Source organism: Camelus dromedarius, chromosome 4 (genome assembly GCF_036321535.1).
Source record: "Camelus dromedarius isolate mCamDro1 chromosome 4, mCamDro1.pat, whole genome shotgun sequence".
NCBI classification, from domain to species: Eukaryota; Metazoa; Chordata; class Mammalia; order Artiodactyla; family Camelidae; genus Camelus; species Camelus dromedarius.
The window spans coordinates 16,551,720-16,570,922 of NC_087439.1; the positions used below are offsets into that span (position 1 = coordinate 16,551,720).

Below are 19,203 nucleotides of genomic sequence, written 5' to 3' on the forward strand. Positions count from 1 at the left end.
CAGAGTTCATGACATGTGAGGACAGTGATCTACAGGAAGCCAGAAGGCAGGGTACCGAGAAGAAGCAGGGGAGGGCTGGGCTGGACTCAGGATGGCGCCAGCCCATGTGTAAGCCCCGGACTGGCCTTGATGGCAGAAATTAAGTGAAAACTCTGACCTGGGCAGCTAGCAAGACAAACAGGCGCCTGGTGGTGCATTCACAACCACTCTAAATACCAGCAAGTACAGGGAGAACAAGCTTGGACAAAAGCAGGGTTTCCCAAGATGTGTTATGTACATCGCTAGGGTTTTGTAGAGTAATTGTAGGCAGCTCACGGAAAAATATACTTATACCGTCATAGCTATATATTTATTTCAGTATATATTAAAAAAATAAAAAATAAAACTAATCTTGTATAATTGTTTCACAATAAAACCAACCTGGTTTCATGAATAGTCTTGCTTATGGTATGCTAAGTTAAAAAAAGAGCTGACATGAAGAAAAATTATAACTAAAGTCAGCGACAGCACAGGTCTCACTAGGATAAGGAAAATCATGAAGGTTATACCAAAACGACGAAAGTTTGGAAAACTCTGAACTTAACCAAAGAGATAAGATAAGGCATGTCAGTGGACTGAAAAAATATCCAGTGCTGACGTTAAAATGATCCTCTCAACGAGGTTTCTTTTTCTTGTTAGGTAAACTACAGACATAAAACAATCTGGGTTCTTATGTAAGTCTCAAATTTTCACAGAATAACCAGTTTGGAGAATCTGAATTCAACTTCCTAGCTTCTTGGGGATGCCATTTTTTTTTTTTTTTTTTTTTGCATCTAATTGCCTGAAGTCAGATAGAAAGAGCTGACTTCCCTGGCAAGCCTGCAATCACAGGCGTGGGGTGTGGCACGTCTGAGCAGCAGGTGAGCTGCCGGTATAATTAACCTGTCCGACCTTCCTTCCCAGGCCTCCTCGTCAGGGCATAGGGAGCAGTCCACAGCCCAGAAAGGGCATCAGAGGGAAAGCAGCATGTGCCATCTCGGAAATTAACTGAAACCAACAAAAACCTCCCCCTATTCCGCCTCACCCCGATTCAGAACATCTTAACTGCAGAGAGGCTAAGCTCATTAGGTGCTGCTCAACTGTTGTCAGAAGATTATCAAGTATTAAATTTAAAACCTATACAGTCTTCATACTTCCTGATAAGTTTGTAAGGGTATATTTCCAGAAGTCCTATCTGGAATGATTGTGAAGTGGTGATGTGTTAAGGAGCTTATCCCACCAATGCGGATGTGAGCAATTTGTTTCTAATTATTTCAATCAACGAGCTTTACAAGAAATCCTAATAATAAAGTAACTTCTGCCACAGAAGAATAAATCCTGGTGCTCTCAATATCCAGATAACATAATTGTGCTATTAAGAGCTGCTTCATCAGTAACAGCGGTCTTTGTACAATGATAGAACTCTATTTACCTAAGATGCCAATGGTGCCTCATGCAAAATAGGGTTTATGTATAACATTAGTTGAATTCACAGCATGAATTCATATTCCACCTTTGCATTGGTCAAAAAAAACACTATTTCACACTCCATTGCCCTAAGAAATAAATTAATAAAGCTCACCGCTTTTCCTGTGAATCCCAACGTGCGTATCTCTCTCGGTACAAAATAATATCTTCTTAGTCTTGCCCTTGCGTGTCCTCTGAAGCATTCACGGAGAGAGAATTAGTTTTTGGACCACCCCACCCTGCATCTGACCTCCAGATGTATTTCACCAAACTGGGCTCCAGCCAAAGCTGGGGAAGAAATTCTGGCACCAGTGATGGTTTCATTCTTTCATGTCAAATGAAGGGAGGAAAGATACCAGGATTTTTTTTTTCTCTTCAAAATCCCACAAAATACCAAGTCTCAACGTTCCAGAATAAAACCGCAGCAATACACCCCTGGCTCAGTGTAGGCAGGGACCACTGCCTCTGCACTTACTCACTTTTGTGTCCACAGTGTCTGTCACAGGTAGATACTCAATACTTAGCACATAGTAGGGTGCTCAGCAAATACTTATGGAATCAATGAATAAGCATTATTAATGTGACAGCCCAGATCTGAGAAGGTGATACACTGTGAAGTCAGGACACTTCAAACTGCAGTAAAATGTATTTACCAGGAATCTCACACCCATCTCTGTGTAAGGTATTTTGGAAATGGAAAAGAATCAAAAGTAGGATTTATAATTAGATGAAGGGAACCAGCCTAACACAATGAATACACCAGCAAGCAAATAAGCATATGCACTTATTTGGAAAGATGTTTAAAATATTATATTTTAAACGTCAGAAAAAGCCAAGTGCAGAAGTACAAGAGAGAAAAGGAGAGAGAAAATCTACTTTTGGCCTCTTTGTGTCTTATCTAGCGGGACCTAAAGTCTAATTCCTTTTAGAAAGAAAAAAAAGATATTTATTTGTTTTTCGTTCTGAATTATTTATGTGAATACACAGACAAGATTGACTCAGCATGGGAAAAAGTCTAAAAGTTCACACCAAACTCATGAAACTGTGTAATGATGTTCTTAAATCCAAAGGGTAGAGTTTGGGAAAGGATGTCCTCCCTTTCTCTTTTATGTATTTCTGCATTGCCTGAATTTCTTACAGTGAAAAAGTACCATTTTTGTAGTTGAATGAAACAATTTTTACAAGAAGGTACAGTTAAGTAACCACACCATGAGGCACGTATTGAGAGTTCTAGGAGCTCAATGCAACTTTGACCGGAATACAATTAATCAAAGACCTCAATCAACTAGCATTCTTTCCCCTTTGTTTTACTCTTAGGAAAAAGAAGCAAATCATATAAAAATAAATTAGTTTCAAGAATTTAGGAAGCAGTATTATTTGTCAAAAGTAACTAGTTTGGGGTCTGGCCCAACTATCAACCATTCAGCTCTTCAAGTCATGCACCTCCATCTTCGTCTGTGTATAGTTATTACTGCTGTTTAGACATTTTCGGTTCTGTGTGTGGTCCCAGACAAGCACTTTCTCAGAGTCAAAAGCTCCATCTAGACCCACTGAATCAGAATCTCTAGGATCAGAATCCATGAATCTGGATTTTAACAAGATCCCCAGCTGATACGTATGTCCATTAGTTGAGAAGGACTAATTTGGAAGGCTAACTCTGAGATTCTGCATGATTCTTCACATATAAAGAAAGATAGATTTCATTTCATTGAATTTTCCTTTTGCAAACAGAAAAGTAGACGTTTTATATTTTCTGCAGGAAGTGTGAAAGAGTGTTAACCAGTAAACAAAGTGAACCAGACATATGGTCATCCCCTCCCTATTACCCCACCAAATTGTTGGAAACGACACTGGAACTCAACACAGTAAAACAAGAAGAGATAGTAGAAATTTGCAGCTTCTGAGTAAGTTTGGGAAAGTATAATCCTGTGATTCCTTCTTTTAGCCACCAGAAAGTGCTCATGCATTGGCAGGGCAAATACAGGATCCAGTTCTCAGAACTGGGATGACAAGGCATCACATTTAAGATGCAACCACTTCCCATCCCATACCAACGACAGACGTCACCAATCAATTATGGTACATTGTTCTCCCAGCCAAGATGCTGCAGCAGAACCCTCAACAGAGAACCACAGGTAACCATGGCCCATGAATAAAAGTTAGCATTTAAGAACAAATGCTTGTCCATCCCTATTTAAAAGTTGCTAGAAATGATAAGTAACATGATTAAGCGATGATAAATGAATGACAGGTACTTTAAGGCTCCACTGGGTGAGCAAACCAAACATGAGAGATTAGGAAATGGCCAAAGATTTCCCCCTCTATCTAGAAACATATTTATCCTCCCCAAGCTGTTTGATTTGTGGAGACTGAGATTAGAAATTAGGATCAATGAGATGTTAGAGCCAGAAGGACTCTTACAGACTATCTAGTTCAACTGCTTCTCTCACATAGGAGGAAATATTGATCTAGAGAAATCACAATGACCAAGTCACACAGCTAGTTATGATGGAGCCCATCTGGGAATCAATTCTATCTAACCAGGATTTCTCCCACTGTACCAATGGCTCCTAAAACCACAGCAGCCACTGGTAGGATAAACTGGGTACGTATATGCATTTGAAGAAAGACAGAGAATAACATCAACCCCTAGTTCCAGAGATAAACCAAACTAGCATAATGGCAGATCATTCTTTTTGGTACAAGGCTGTAGTCAGCCATCAGGAGTGAAGATAAGCTTCAGAATGCAAGGTTCCTCTAGGTGGCAATGCACAACTACTTCTAGGAGCCTGGTATATGGGGATATCGGGGGGGATGTTTCACAGGTCAGCTTTGAGGCTGTACTTGCTGAACATCTGTTCTTAGGTCTCCCAGAGATGCTCAAACTGAAGACATTCAACATTAACTCAGGGTTTGCACTGTACACCCATGCCAAAGCAACATGAAGCTAGTCTTCCTCTTCTAGTTATGCAGGACTGAAGACTAGGGGGCATCCCTGACTCCTCCCTTTCTTCAACCTCAAGTCCAATCAACTTTGCCATGCATTTCATCCCTGGATATCTTGGAAATTATCCACATCTCTCTATCTCCCCCATGACTATGGTGGTCTTACATACTGTCCTCTCTTGCCTAGACTTCTGCAATAACTTACCAACCAATCTCACATTTATTTTGTCCCACTCCCCAATGTGCCCACCACACAGTAGCCAGAGTAACTTTTTTCCAAATCAAAATCCTATGTCACTCACCTCCACTTAAAACCATTCAATACCTTCTCATAAGCTTTAACATGACCCTCAAGTGCCTACAAGATCTGGCCCCACCCACATCTCCTGCCTCTCTGCATGTCAGCATGCTGCTCCTCTCTCAGTTCCCTGGCTCTTCACGATTCCATTTACCACAGGGCCCTTACACATGCTACCTCCTCTTTCTGGTTCCTTTTCCATCCATCACATCTCAGCTTCAAACTCACTTCCTCCAAGAAGGCTTTTCAGATTCACCAGTGTAGGTCACTGCTCTGTAATATACTCTCCTGGGTATTTGTTTCCTTAGGAGGACTTGTATGAGTTTATAATTATACATTCATTAGGACATTATTTGATAAATGTCTGTCTCCTCATCCATCACCCTGTTCTCACTAGTCTGCAAACTCTGTGAGAACAGGTCTGGGGTCTGGGTCCTTTGTAGCTCACCACTTTATTCTCAGTGCCTACTGCAAAGCCAACACATAGTAGCCAGTAAACAGGAAAAAACAGAGGAAGGGAGGGAGGAAGGGAAAATAAATGCTTGGTGTTTAAGTTTATCCCACTGTTTATGAAGCAACTAGTATAATAATTATTTGCATCTTCGGGGGACATATAAGAAGGATGCATTCTAGGACTTCTAAGGGAAAGTAGCTCCTTAAGCTCTGTCAGTCGCCCATAAAACTCACCAGCATATTTCTGCAAAGTGGTCTGTTCTTGAGAGCTGTGTATATCCTAAGATCCAAGCCAAGCCATTCCTCTGGGTTCAGACATGACCGCCATGATGTATTATGTCTTGTCATCTCAGACTTACTCTCCCACCCAGTGTCAGCCTCATAATTCAAGGCAGAGGTTCCAAGTACCTAGGCACGCAAGTCAGTCGCCGGTATGGGATAATGACTAGCCTGAGCACTGTCAGCAACAGAGGCCACCAGCGGGCAGTTCCTGCTGCTCTCGGGTTGACTAGACTCAGCATGGATGGACAACAGGGTACACCAGGATCTCCTGCTCCTTATCATAGTGCTTGAAGCAGTTTCTAAACATCCAAATATGATCATTAACTGTCCTGAATGAGCCACCCATGCCACAGCCAACTGGATCAACGTGTTTTCCAGAGTTAAAACAATGAAAACGTTCGGTCCTGTGCTTGCTCATAAATTCACGTGGGTACAGGTTCTCTCTTCCCCACTCCCTTACTCCACCCCCTCGCCCTTATTTGTTCTCTCTCTCTGTGTTTTTGTTTTCCAGAGAACTTGTGTTGAGCAACAAACTAGATTATTTTCATACAAAATTACTTTGTTTTTTTTATCAAAGTGAATATCTAATGGCTTGTTCAACAGTAGAATCCTGAAATCGAAATGAACCTTCTAGAAGGCTTTGTGACAACAGTATGGCTTCCAGGCCACCAAAGTAACATCTTGACTGTTCCCTTATGTCGAGAATACTTGAAGCATCTCGATCAAATTCTCGGCACCGAAGCTGCCTTCTACTTTACCCCAACTTATACCCAGAATAAAGAATGGGTGGTGACATTCATATGGTGACACTTGTCTATCCGTAGAAGTATGGAAAGAAATTAGACTGTGGCCTCTGGGCAATTCTTGGCAACCAGACCCACTGTTGTCAATACCTGGGTCCACATACCTATACCTCACAGGACAAGTCCATGCCTGGAACCCTTCAGACTCCAGGAGAGAGAAGACAGTTTCCAGCGGCATCTGTTTTAAAAGTGGAGACTATTTTAGCCCCTGGGAATGTTCTGGGTACCAGTCAGTGATGACTAACTCCTTGACTTTCCGGATTAATGTACTTATTACACGCCTACCAGGGAGGACGCAGAACCACATACACACATCTGATGCCTGGAGGAACGTGACCTATTTCCACTCCAGTTCTGCCTTTTAACCCAGCTCCCTGCAGTTAATTCTTTCTTAGGAAAAGAGCTTCTCCTGGTTTTTTATGAAATATGTTCTTTCTAAGCTTAATTTTCCCTGTTCCCTAAAACTACACTGCTTGATGTTTTCTTGGCTCCTTTTCCATTCTCCCAGCCAGGACCTCCCCACCTCCTTACCCTCCCCAGCTGCTTCTTGTTTCCTCTAGAGCAGTGGTTCTGCACCCTGGCTTCGCAGTGCAATCACTTGTAGACTTGAAAATAGACACACACGAGCTGGCACCTGTGTCTCGGCCCCACTCCAGGACAAGTCAGTCAGATCTTTGAGGAGTGGGGCTTGGTCACTGAGAACTGTTTGTAGGCTCTTCAGGAACTGCATTGTACAATCAAGGGTGAGAACCACCACCTTAAAACTTCTTTACCTAATTGTACCTTTTCACTTTCATTCACTCATTCAGAATTTATTTATGGATAATTTAGTCATTATTGAAAATTTTATATACACCTGTGTTTGGTCCTTCAGCACATCTAGAGGTACAGACGTATCCTTCTTTTAGGTTGACATTCTGAATATTCTCAGCCTCCAGGTTCTCACTTGCAGTCTCTCCCCTCTCCCTCAGAAAGCTCTCTGCCTCTATCATAGTGCCAATTACCATCTACTTCCTGGGAGCCCCCAAGTCTAAATATTCAGTCCAGATACCCACCTTGATATACGGACTACTATATCTAACTACATAGTGGACTTTTGCTTTGGCTGATCCATGGACAAGCAAATTCAATGCACCATAATATGTTTCGACTGTCCACTGAACCCAGTTCTTGTGCATCCTCTTAGTTGGTGGCCCCATCATCCATCTGGTCACCCAAGTTTCAAACTTGAGAGTCTTACTTCCCATCCCTCTCCCCTAGCACTTCATCCTCTAAATTTGTTGTCGTCTCCAAAACACTGTGTCCATCCACACAGCCCGTGCCCAGTGCCCTGAGTCAGGCCTCATCATTTCTCTCTAAGGATGTTGATGGGTTTCTCTGACTTTATTTTGCTAACTAGTTCCATCTTCAGCAGAATCACCAGGGTAAATCATCTAAAGGGAAATGTGACTCATGCCACTGGTCTTCCTTTGCTCAAAAGTAAAATTTAAGGTCCTTAACCAGGCATGCAATGCCCTCCAAGGTCGGACACGACCTAACTCTCCAGCCTCAACTAGTATGAATGACACAACCACAATTTCGGTTACAACATAACATGGCTTGCAGCTTCCCTTTGCCAGCTGGGGTCTTCCTCACTCCCACCCCCATGGCTTTGCTCAGGTACTTCTGTCTGCAAAACTGAAACTCCCACCATACAAATACTCTGTGATTAACTGATTTGTCATTATGATAAATGCCTATCTCAACTATTATACCAGTAAAAAATAAGAGTGTAATTAGGGGTCTTTGTTTCTGTCTTCCCCATTAGATGGTCAACTCCCTAAAGACAGTAACTATGACTGTACTGTTATTGGTTTTTTATGTTTTTCTTTACATTTTCAAAATCTAGCACAACAGCTGGTACATCTCAAGTACTCAGTAGCTACGCATGGAATGAATGAACACTGCCTCCCTTTAAAAAGCTTAAAATCTAATAAATTTATTTTATGTTCATCTATCAAAGTCCATAAATAGCTTTTTTTTCTCCCAAACTCTTAACATGTACCCCAAAGGTCCATTACACTCAATATACAAATAAGAAAATTTAACTCAACATTGGGAAAATTTAGCTCACTACAGCTTTCCAAGAATTTAGAGGGACCGTGTATTCTATTGTCTTAAGACTGATGTAAAACGACACTCTGAGAAGGCTACAGAGCCTAAAACTGACCTTGTAGCTTTCCATAATTTGATTGTTTTTCAGAAACAGCTCTCAGCAGAAAATGGACTAGAATCATCTCAGTATAGAAACCAAGTTATACAATCAGACAAGTAATGAGGCTGGTCTGCTGAATTAAGAGCTATTGATTGGCCTGACAATCCCGCATTCAAATAAACCAGCTCTTTTTGGAAACTAGACTTTTGGATGTTATGCCAAAGATGTGAATGAGTGGAACAGACCTTTCCAAAGGAGCGATTATACATGATGCTTACTTTGTTAGAGATTTGAGTAGAAACCACTGAGCCATTGAGTAATAAACTCAGTTAGACCTTGTTAAAATCCTACAGCCAGCAGCATTTTGAGAACTTGTTGGTTCCGCCTCTTCATTCCAACCTGTTTGAACCTGAGTTGAGCACATGAAAGCTTTCAGTTATCAAACAAGTGCTTATAGATGCACATTGTTTCATGCTCATCTGCACCTGCCTAGCAGTCATCATCAGAAGCCCTAGAAATATTCAGAGAACCACTGCACTGCAAGCCACAGTTAATAAAAAATTCTTGCAGTTTTAATTACAAACTAAACCCAAGCATGTTTCAACTCTATAAAATGGATCTGGAATATCTGGGGGACTGCTGCTGTTTATAACCACACATCAATTATATTCATCTTTCACACTGAGTTAGTGAAGCATTACAGACAGATGTAAGGCCAGCAGGTTTTGATATTTATAAAAATATTAGTTCTAACACTTGAATTCTGTGTAACCCAGCCTCCAAAACAAATAGAGACTAATCGGTAACATTTTCACTCGCCTTTCCCCTACCATGGGGATCTTGTCTAAGTCATCTTGCTATCTATGAAGCCAAACAAAGGAAACCTAGGAAGCTTGGTGCTATAAATATTGGGGAGGAAAATTGCTATGCTTTGTTTAAAGGTCATTAGTGGTAGAAAGAAACCAAGACGTCAACCAAGTATCACAGCTTCTCCTTGCTTCTGAATTCTGACTACCAAGAAACAAGATGAAAGATGATGTAAGAGATTCTTATTAGGGATCTTGGTCTCCATTTGCTTATTCTTTCACTGGGCACCCATTTGTGACCTGGCCTTGTACTGGGCACTCAGCACACAAAGACACGTTAGAAAGAGCCCTGCCATCTTTCCAGAGATGCTTTCTATATAATGGGTGATTCACACAGGCAATCACACAGCTTGGTAAGCGTGAGGATGTAGACATGCAATCTTTACTCACTCTTTCAACAAATATTCTGGCCTGACTTTAGGAAGTCAGATACTGTATTAGGTACCAGTGAACCAAATCCAGTCCTTGTCTTTAAATAGGTACCAGTGAACCAAATCCAGTCCTTGTCTTTAAATTGTCTGTAAGATGTATTCAGACAGTAAATACCCAATTACAAAATGGTGAGATAGGGCTATGGTAGGTCAAGTGCATGGAAACATCTAGCAAGGGCCCCCAACTCAGATGTGGGGGTCCAAGGAAATTCTCTGAGGAGATGGGCCACCCAAGAGAAGAGCTAAAAATGGATCTGCATCAGTCAGGTGAAAGAGGTGGGTGTGGGGGTACAGGATGTAGGCTGAGGGAGCTGCAGGTCAGGGGACTTAGAAACCAGCAAGGACATACACACTGTAATGATTTAAAGACTAGGGTAGGCTTTTGGCTTTTGGCTTGAAAGGGGCCAAGATGCAGTCTTCTTCAGTCATTCCAAATCTGGGTTCATCCAACACCAGCCACCTCCATCATGCTGCCTAAGTTCAACCCCAGTGAGATTAAAGCCATATACCTGAGATGCACTGCTGGGGAAGTTGGTGCCACACCTGCCTTGGCCCCCCAAATTGGCTCCCTGGGTCTGTTTCCAAAAAGGCTGGTGATGACATAGCCAAGGCCACCGGTGGTTGGAAGGGTCTCAGGATTACAGTGAGACTGATCATTCAGAACAGACAGGCCCAGACTGACATGGTACCTTCTGCCTCTGCTCTGATCATCAAAGCCCTCAAGGAACCACCAAGAGACAGAGAAGCAGAAAAATATTAAGCACAGGGGAAACATCATATTTGATGAGGCTGTCAACATGGCCTGATAGATGCAGCACTGATCCTTAGCTAGAGAACTCTCTGGAACCATTAAAGAAATCCCGGGACTGCCCAGGCTGTGGGTTGCACTGTTGATGGCCACCACTCTCATGATGTCATGGATAACATCAACGGTGGCGTGGTGGAATGCCCAGCTAGTTAAGAATTACAAAGAAAAATGATTTAATAAAGGGTTATTTGACAAACAAACAAACAAATAAAATAAACAAACAAACCCATAAAGACTAAAGTTGGCATTACTATAGTGTTCACCCCAAAGGGGTTTTGTGGAGCAAAAGGAATATTAGAACATTAGAAGAAATATTAGAACCCTGCAGTATGGAGTTTGGAAAAGTTTATCCTAACCTTGCAAATGAACCCAATAAATAAGTAGTGATGTTTTTCACAGAAATCCAGGTGCCATTCTGGAGGAGGAACCTCCAAAACTATAATACAGATTTACATCATATACAGGGAAATACAGGTCAGTTCATCAAAGAGGTCACCAGGAAGGTGTCAGGAGAAAACAGACCAAAGAAACTACAGTTCCTTGGCCTCAAAGATAGAACCAGGGAGATAGGATCGAAGTTTTAAATCATACGTGAAAATGCCAAATGCAGGGTCTGGCTGGTTTCAGTGGACAGAAATATTTAAAAGGCAAATTTATCTCCTTGGTCTTGAAATAATACAAGAGATTATTCCTACTACTCCCCTTGAATTTTTTTATTGAAGTCTAGTTGATTTATAATGTTATGTTAGTTTCTGGTGTACAGCATAGTGATTCAGATATATATATATATATATTCAGTTATATATGTATGTATATTCTTTTTCATTACAGGTTGTTACAAGATATTGAACATAGTTCCCTGTGCTATACAATAGGACCCTGTTGTTTATCTATTTTATATATAGTAGTTTGCATCTGCTAATTCCAAAGTCCTAATTTATCCTCCCTGCCACCACCTTTCCCCTTTGGTAACCATTAGCTTGTTTTCTAAGCCTGTGAGTCTGTTTCTGTTTTGTAAATAAGTTCATTTGTGTCATTTTTCTAGATTCCACATATAAGTGATATCATATGACTCCCCTTGAATTATTAAATGAGATAAATAAAATCCTTAGCAGTGTGTCTGCCAATAGTAAATACTCCCTACATGTTAGCTGCTAGTATTGTTACAGTTATTATCATCCATGAGACACCAGTTAGTAACTTACGTAATGCATTCGTCCAGATGGGAAGAACATTTCTTTTTTTTTTATCATTTTAAAAATATTTAAAAAAATTTTTGTTTTGTTTTTTTTTTTGTTTTTTTGGAGGGAGAGGTTATTAGGTTTGTTTATTTATTTGTTTGTTTATTAGTGGAAGAACTGGGGATTGAACTCAGAACCCTATGCATGCTAAGTACACACTGTACCTCTGAGTTATACCCTCCTTCCATGAAAAGCATGTCTTACTTAAGAACAGACGGCTCAGACGAACACATTAAAGATGACTAAAGGGTTGATGAGGGATCCAGGTTGAGATGTGTGAGGAGCATGCCTGTGGCACCTGCCAGTCTCCATCTCCATGGTGCTGTCCACTTGGGACAGGTGGATGGGCTGGAAGGGTTACGTAACGAGCTCAATGTCCTCCACAGACTTTTGTTCACACAAACTCTCTCTGACACTATGAGGAGGGCTCTTTTGTTCACATATAATGGCCGAGGCTAAAGATTCCTTGAAAACCGAATAGCCAAGGCTTGCTGGGGTCAGAACACGTAAGACTAAGTAAAACTTTCACATTGAATCAACGGTGTTGGTTACCATTTGGCTTTGTGGTTAACAAGCAGGAGAGAGACTGCCCTTCAGTAATTTTATCTAAGTTGTGTATATCAATAGAAAATTATCCTATTTTCATCCAAACACCTTCCATTTTCCTCAAGACCCAAACCGTCACACACATAACAAAGATAAATTATCCCCCTACCCAGCACATCATTTTTATGTCTCTTTCCCTCCCTCTATCCCTCAAATGTTCTTTTTCTTTTAATTTTCACATCCATTGCCCATGGGAATATCGTGAAGGAGTAGCTAAATCACCAAGACATGTAAAATCTGATGGACATGGCCAGCAACATTGGCAAGCTGGGGGTAGTCATAAAAATTCTGCTTGGAATTTAATCAAAGTAGATAAAGTTCAATGAACTTTGCCCATTCCAATAAAAGGTAGAAACAAAATTGGTAAGCATAAAGCAAAACTCCAACTAAATGTACAACGTGGTTGCATGGGGTTTTTAAATGTTCAGAGGTACCTGTTTACGCCACCTCAGCTCACCCAGCCACGTCGACCGGCTGGCTCTACTGAATAAGAATCACCTATCCCACGCTGGTCCTTCCGTCTCCCGAAACCGATAGTGGGTCCTGCAAGCTTCTCACATCAAAATGAGATTTAGGGTATTAGCCTTGGCTTCTGATCATCTGAGTTAAGACATAGAGTGTATTAGTTTCCTAGGGTGGCAGTAAAAACGTACCACGAATGCATGGCTTAAACAAAAGAAATTTACTTTCTCCCAGTTCTGGAGGCCAGGAGTCTAGACCAAGGTGTGGGCAGGGCTGGTTCCTTCTGAGACTCTGTTACAGGTCTTTCTCCCAGCTTCTAGGGGTTTGCTGACATCACCCACCTCTGCCCTCATCTCCACATGGCATTTGCCTCATTTGTGTCTGTGCTCATTTCTCCTTTTTATAAAGACACCACTTAGATTGGATTAGGGCCCATCCTGATGATCTCATTTTACATTAATTACATGGGTACAGATCCTGTCTCCACCCAGGTCACATTCTGGGTGTTAGCATTTCAACTTAATGATAGAATTAAATACAGATTCTTTCCAATATTATGAATTGTTGGGAGACACATTAAATTCATGATACATGATTATATCTTCACCATTATTATCATTCAGCTAAGTCTACGGAACAGCAGTTATAATGGGAAAGGCACAAGCTTGTAGTTAGATGGACTTAGATTGAAATTTAGCTCTGCCGTTGCTCTGAGCTTCCCTCCTGTGTCACCTAGAGAGGAAATCCCTATCACGCAAGAATGATGTGAAGATTTGGTGGGGAAAGCAACCGAGAAAGACCTACTTCCAGAAAGAAATAAGGCCAGAATCTTGCACATTACAGGTCGCCAGTAACTATTTACACCCAGCTCGAATAACCCACATCAGGTCAGACCACTCTTCCAATAAAACAAACAAAGCACAACAAAGTCAAACTTCTTTCCTTGTTTCAAAAAGTGAAACCTCTTAAAAATAATTTTAAAAATCTCTCAAGTATCTTTTTTTCTCTCTAAGACTCTGAACACCCTTTCCTCCCAAAATAATAAATTTTTTTAGAAAGTTTTTTTTTATTGTTTGTTTACCCAACTCTGTAGAAAGCAATCCAAAATGATCCTTTTTGTCTTTTCATGTTTCAGTCCATCTGATCATTTGATTGTAAGCTCTTCAAATGGAAGAACAGTGTATTCAGTGTATCTGAAAACATTTCCTAAGATAGCCTTCCTGTTAACCACCCTCTCTCTGTAATTCAATGGGAACTGAGTGCAATTATGAAGGATATGTTCATTTCCCAGTCTGTTCCTCCTCACTAACCTTGATGTTCATTGTCTTTTGGGGTATTTTTGTTGCCTCTTGCATCCTTAATGCTCAAAACTTGCTTGCAGAAAAAACACAGATGTATTTTTGAGGATTGCATAATAAAGTCCTCTGGGGTTGCTGGGTATTATCGGGCAGGTTGTAGACAAGCGTGCCCCCACATAACCACTGTAAATTTTTATAGTTACTATGCCAATTCTCTAGCAAATGGTTGCAAGTCCTTGTTCCAGTATAAATCTGTACTTTAGGACAGTTTTCTAATTTTTACAGGAAGGGATGCTTTTACTAACTTGCAATGAAGGCAATGCCCCGGCTACCATTGTCCTTGCTGCTGGTAATTATATGTAACTCTCTCTGGAGAGTCTTAGGCAAGGAGAGCTAAACCAAAGGAAGAGAGCTCTGTGCTATTTCTAGCATTAGTTATGTGTGGAGTTGATCTGGAGAGAATCTTCTGAAAAGTCCTATCTCTGGGTCAGCCTGCTGCTCAGCATCAGCTCATGGTGGAAGATTTTACTCAGGAAGGACTCCTGGCTGGGTGGTGATTCTGCCAGCACCTGGTGTTGCTCATCAGAGAGATGGAGACACTCAGGAAAGAGTTACTTCCAGGCAAATGTTCTCCTCTCTGATTCCTGACCCCTAGGGACTTGACCACCACGTCTTCTTCACTCATATCACAGCTGACTCTTCTGGAAGAGAAACAGACTCATCCAGAAGAGGCTCTCAAGACAGGAAACAACTGATATATTGTAATATTGGGTAGAAATCAGGCATACTGACATGTGGTAGAGACATTTTAATCATCCAAAGGAAAGTTTTTTACTGAATTATCCAAATTGTCTCATACAAAATAGAAATCTGACCAATAAAGCCAGTCAACAGAATCATTCTGAACCATCTTTTTTTCAACATAATGAGCATAAGAAGTGGAAGAAAACATGTCTGTTTTAGACAAATACATACTCTAGTTGGAGAGCATGAAAAATAGCAATGATAAATGTTCAGGAGGGCAAAAGTGTCTGATACATCAATATTAATGTCCTTGGAGAAAAATATATGGAGTGAGTGGGAGGAAAGCCCACTGGATGGAAGTACATGGGAAGCAGAATGGAGAGACGGAGGCAACCCAAGTTTAACAGTCCCTGCAGCAAAAGAGGGCGGGGCCCGTTGGATGCATGTGACTGGACAAGTTTTGAACAACTGACTCGAAGGCAGCCAATCACAGGAAGCAAAGAGTGTGAGAAAGTGGCTGGAAGTTTATAACAAGGAGTTTGGCAGGGCGCTGGCATCGCAGATAACGGTGTCAAAAGTCACATAAATCAAGATTCCCCCGCAGAGGCCACTTTTCAAAGCGTAACGATGACGAAAAACAAAAATTTGAGGATGGAAGGGCCAAGGAGAAATTAAGAAACAGAGAAAATCAGAGAAGTATCAAGAAAGAGACCACCTCCCAGCTTGCTGAGGGCTTCCCGGATCCCAGGTTCGATTCCTGCCAAACGTGCCTAATGCTGGAGGGAGCCCTGGAATCTTGCAACCCAACACATTCACTCTTTATCTGACCTAGGCTCAGTGAGTTTCTGCACCTTATAATCACAGCTTTGGAACAAAAGCTACACAAATGCCTGGTGGAGGGAGAGAAAAAGAGGCTGTAAAGAAGTTGGGGCAGTTCAAGGGGAGGGGTCTTTGGGGGAGGAAGAGAGAATCAGGTTAGGGAGGGCTCGAGGCTCACAGATAAAGAATGACTCATTGACCCTGAGATTAAGACCAGCCGTCTTTACAGAGCCAGGGCGGTGCGGGCAGTACCAGCAGGGAGAGAAAAGCTCTCATATGATTCTGTCCATATTGATAGGCAAGAATCCAAATATGGAGAAGCCCACTTCAGGAATTTTTTTCAGTGTTTTATATGAGGTTCTAATTTTTCCCCCTAATGTTTCCACTGAAGCTAAATCCCCTTCAGTGAGAACACTTTTTGCAGATTATTAAAAGAGACAGTGTGAAACCTTCAATAATATTTAGAAATATATGTAGGAGGACTAACTTGATTCATTCATCACATTTTCAAGTAACTGGTGTGGGCTCCATTTCTGACCACATAGCATAGTACAGATAGACTTTTGTATCTCAAAATTAATGAAAAAAGGGGGGACTTGGAGGTCTCAGTAGTTCTCCCAATTTAAATATGCTTAAGTAACTGTGAAAACTGGTCAGTTTACACATAAAGTCATGCCAAGTTAAAACAGAAAAGTTCCATTGATACTGACCACATTTTTGGCTCCTATTGAATTGCTACATAAATATATAAAGCAGGTCTGTAATACTATATGTCTGCAAAAACATATTTTTGGCAAACAAAAGTTTTTCCATTTTTAATCTCAATCTTCCTTACCCAGTATACTTAAATTATTTTTAAATTCCTTTGGGTGCTAAGTATCTTCTCTGCCCTCGACCCCCTCCCTTCTCCCACCCCTTCTCTATCTTAAACTCATTCATCCTTTTCTTTTACAGAATTACATGTAAAACTGTTTGGTATTAATGGAGATTGCAATTTTCAGTCTCTCCAAATCCAGCTTCTAGTTGCCAGGGGAGCAACACCTGAAGCTCAGTGTCTTCGCCAAGAATATTACAGCAGATTGAATTGTGGTCTCCCCAAAAGATATGTCCATATCCTAACCTCTGGAGCTTGTGATTGTGATCTTATTTGGAAAAAAGGTCTTTGAAGATGTATTTGAGCTAAGGATCTCCAGATGACATCATTTTGTATTATCTGGTGGGCCCCACATCCAAGGGCAAGTGTCTTTAGAAGACGCACCAAGAGGACAGGTAGAGAAGGAAGAAGACCACGTGAAGATGGAAACAGAGATCTGAGTGATGCAGCCACAAGCCAGGCAGTGGAAGAGGCAAGGAAAGGCTCTCCCTCAGAGCCTTCAGAGGGAGCGCTGCTCAACTTGACTTGGATGTCTGGCCTCCGGGAAGGAGAGAGGACATTTTCTGTTGTTTCGAGCCACCAAGTAGATGGTAATATGTTACAATGATTAAATGGTACCCATTTATTTTTTAATTTGCTTTTCATTAAAGTCGTGCTTTCTGTATACAATGCTGATTTTTTTAACCAATATAATCTCTAACATGATTAAAAATAAGTATATTGTAATGAAGCATTAGTAATAAAGTTATGTGTACTCAACCTTCTGATGGTACAGAAGGCAGATCCATCTAGAAAGTTCTCATGAGAAGGAGGTCATCCAGAGGTGGGGAGGAGATGAGAAAGGAGCTTAGATGGGAAGTAAGGACTTGGTTTGAGATGGTGGATTTGGAAACTGATGGAAAAACTAATTTCCCTTTAGGTCATAGAGGTAGGGCAGGTTACAAGGTAAGAGAGGAGCTGGAGGTCACCTAGGGACAAAAATTTAATAGCAATGCAAAATATAAGATAAAGCTCTTTGGTGGCAATACATCTTTATTTACTCACCTGGCCACATTTCCCTAAGAATGTCTAGTGAAATTCAGGAAACAGAAAGCTTATTATAGTTGTGGAAGTAATTGACCAGAGTTTAAGTTTTAGGTCCCAACAGAGAAAGATTTCCAAACCCAAAGTGGCACACTACTGATCTTTGAACAGCTTTGAGAGAAGAAATCGTCCCACAGAAACCATGTAGCAAAATAATTTGCTGATTATGCTTCAGACAGCTAAGAAAGTCCAAGGTCATTTCCAATAAAGTGGGTCTGCAAAAATTCATTTCTAAAACAAATAGTGTAAAACTAAATTCATTAAGATTGAGGCATTCATTTTATAAAGGAAATGATGACTGGATAATTAAAATGCCATGCATCACTATTTAGTGACAATTAGTATTTCCACAGTATTAAAAAAACACAGAAATTGATTTAATTAAATGTACTTTAGCCCAGCACCTTGTAAGAGTAAAGTAAACGGCCTGTGGTGGCTATGTAGGACCGCATAGTGTTGTAAGTTATTTCATGTATGCATTACTAAAAGTATTTAGTCTAGCCACCAATGTTTTATTGAGTTTTTAAAAATCTGCACGTCTAGTATTTAACACAAGACTCTTGGTTCAAAATGACTATACTTCACATTCATGTGAAACATAATAGATTTTTCAGGAAAGTCCCATCTATGGACGTAATTCTAATAACTCTGGGCTGATGTTAGTGTTCACAGTGGATGATGCAAGTAACTGCCGTCTCTGTGGCCCTTCTGGCCACATCCTTTGCAAGATGTTGCGCTACAGAGCATCCCCCTCTGGGCACTTTCCCCTTCGTGCTCCAAGTACTCTTCCACCTCACCTCACCAGCCCCAGTTCCCTTCTGAGCAAAAGGGAACAAAGAGGACCCATGTCATTTCAGTCCATCCTCCTCCCACCTTTCAGAGGGTGCAGAAAGTGAAAACACGTAACTGGTATGTGATGTGTTCATAGTGGGGCTCCCACAGCTGGCCTGCAGCCAGGCCAGAGGGTGTGCATGGAGAGGGGACTTTTCCCCAGCTGGTTCTGAGCCTGTTAACTGCCCTGTGCAGGGCCCCCATCCCATTTCTCTGCACACCCAGACGGCCGGCAGCCTGCTTCCCCAGCTCAGGTACCAAGGCTATCATGCCTCAGTTTCCCTCCCTGTCCCCTGAGGTTTCTGAATTGAATGAATTAAGAGACTAGCCTCGGGTGTTGTCAACATACTTCATTAAATCTACATTTTGGCCATGACTCAGAAGACAATGGACACTGGGCCTCCATATCCTATTTTTTTTAGTGTATTTCCTTTTAATATTTTTTTCTCTACATACTTTTACATAGTTGCATTGTATGTGCAATTTTATGCCCTGTTTAAAAAAAAAAGAAGGGGTGAGGGTATAGCTCAGTGGTAGAGCACATGCTTAGCATGCAGGAAGTCCTGGGTTCAATTCCCAGCACCCCCATTAAATAAATAAATAATATAAATAAATAAATCTAATTATCTCCTCCTAAATAAATAAACAAACAAATAAATAATTTTTTAAAGAGCCCAAT

The 19,203-nt window shown here is 41.1% G+C and overlaps 1 protein-coding gene and 1 pseudogene across 10 annotated transcripts in view; one reads left to right on the top strand and one right to left on the bottom strand.

Annotated features, from left to right (window-relative positions):
* NCKAP5 (NCK associated protein 5) overlaps positions 1–19,203 on the bottom strand; it is a 918,970-nt gene that overhangs the window by 662,768 nt on the left and 236,999 nt on the right. The window lies entirely within an intron of this gene.
* On the top strand, positions 10,226–10,719 carry LOC105090100 (large ribosomal subunit protein uL11-like; annotated as a pseudogene).